The sequence below is a fragment of the Frankliniella occidentalis genome, unplaced genomic scaffold, assembly GCF_000697945.3.
Source record: "Frankliniella occidentalis isolate FOCC.00 unplaced genomic scaffold, Focc_3.1 Scaffold19, whole genome shotgun sequence".
In the NCBI taxonomy this organism is placed as follows: domain Eukaryota; kingdom Metazoa; phylum Arthropoda; class Insecta; order Thysanoptera; family Thripidae; genus Frankliniella; species Frankliniella occidentalis.
In genome coordinates, this window is record NW_026267149.1 from 490,998 (window position 1) to 492,680 (window position 1,683).

The following is a 1,683-nucleotide window of genomic DNA, read 5'->3' on the forward strand; positions in this document are numbered from 1 at the left end:
AAGGCCCCAACTACTCTGATTACAGCGCCACTGATAGCGAACGAGGGGGGAGAAATGCTAAACTTAATGTGGGGGAGGAAGCAAGCGGGGTGGTGCCCCCCCCTCCCCCTCCCGCCTCCCTTTCCGTTCTCCCTTTTCTTTCTGCTTTTATATGCGCTTCCCCAACATTATCAGATGTTAGCATGCGACCAAGGACGGCGACACCTCTGGCCAGGACGGCCTGGTACTTCTGAAGGCGATGAGTAGCCGGCCCTTTCACTGTTTTTCTTTCGGTGTGAATGAAAGGAGATAAGGGCTGGGGAACTTTGGCGAAGGGGGAAAAGAATCTGGACAATCTGTGGCAGAGATGCTGTGGGGCACTTTGTTTGCCCGGGTAGCCGGGCATGAACGTGGGCTCAACTTCCTCTGAGTCTGAAAGAGAGCGTGGTAGAGGAAGGAAGGGGAAGTGGGGGAGGGGGATGCGTCAGTACCGCCCTGGCGCGGAAACAGCTGATTCATCCACCTGATGTTCCTCGCTCCTGCCAGTCCTCGGCACGGCCAAGGCCCTTCATCTACTTTTTCCCTTTACTCATCCTCCCCCCTCCCCCAACCCCGTAGCCAGTGATGATATGAGAGAAGAGGGCTCGCAATTTTCAAAGGTATATTAGAACCTGTTTGACGTAGCAGGTAGAACGGAAAAAATAAATTTGTGATTCTAAAAGATACATTTTTATGATTCTAATAAAATTGAATTTTGTAAGGAGGTCAATATTGCATTGATAAGCCGTGCACCCGGGACTGTGGCTGTGGCTTCTATCGTTACGAGTTCCAAGAGGTTAAACGACTTGCAGCATTGCAGCATCCTACTTGAATTGCATCTTTGTAATGCATTATGTAGTGCATCAGGCAGGAGAGACTTCAGTCTGTTCCAGATTCAGACCAAGCTGTCGCGTCGAGTCTGTCGCGGGCGAGCGCCTGCAGAGCGCGGGGTAGGCCGTGCGCTCGACAGCGCTGTCACGCGCTGGCCTACACTCCAGGCTGCCTCCGCAGCGCACAGCCAGTGGGCGAGGAGGGGTGACTAGGGACGCAGTTACTGCCGGCTCTGCTAGCGCACACGGGCGCTGCTGCGTGCTGTTGGGCGCGGCTGGGCGCCGCTAGTTTAGTTGCGGGGGAGATGGATATCGGAAGGGTGATAGCGCATGAAATGGGACAGAAAACGGTCGCCGCTTTCGCTTGGACAAGCGACGCGCAGTGCCGATGCCGTTGGTGTCCCCCAACCCCTCCTGCCACCACGACCACCACCCACCCCCGAGGCAGTGCGCCGCCCTATACTTTCTACTTAACCCGCTGATTCCCACATGTCGCTCTCTCTCCCTCTCGGGGCGGCGCGGCCGGCGGGCGTGCTCACCAACAGCTCGACGCGTGATAAATGGCACCCCCTGGCCGGCCCCGGGCGGGGTGGTCAGAGGAGGCAGGGGCCGACGCCATTACAATCGAATAATCTTTCCCTCTGACCGCGGGCCGGACTGGCAAACGATATTTCGGCGGCGCGTGCTCGCCGGCGAGGGGGTGAGTGAGGGGGCGGGGGCGCGCGGCGCAAGCTCACTGTCCTGGCGGCGCCACGGCGCAGTGGCCCCAGAGCGCTGAGGGTGCGATATTGGTGTCGGAAGTGGGGCCCTTGGCTCGTGAGCCCCCCGGGCCCGG

General features: G+C 58.6%; 1 protein-coding gene across 1 annotated transcript in view; it reads right to left on the reverse strand.

The window, feature by feature from the left end:
* The window catches only part of LOC113207769 (cytoglobin-2-like), a 97,459-nt gene that overhangs the window by 82,600 nt on the left and 13,176 nt on the right, over positions 1-1,683 (reverse strand). The window lies entirely within an intron of this gene.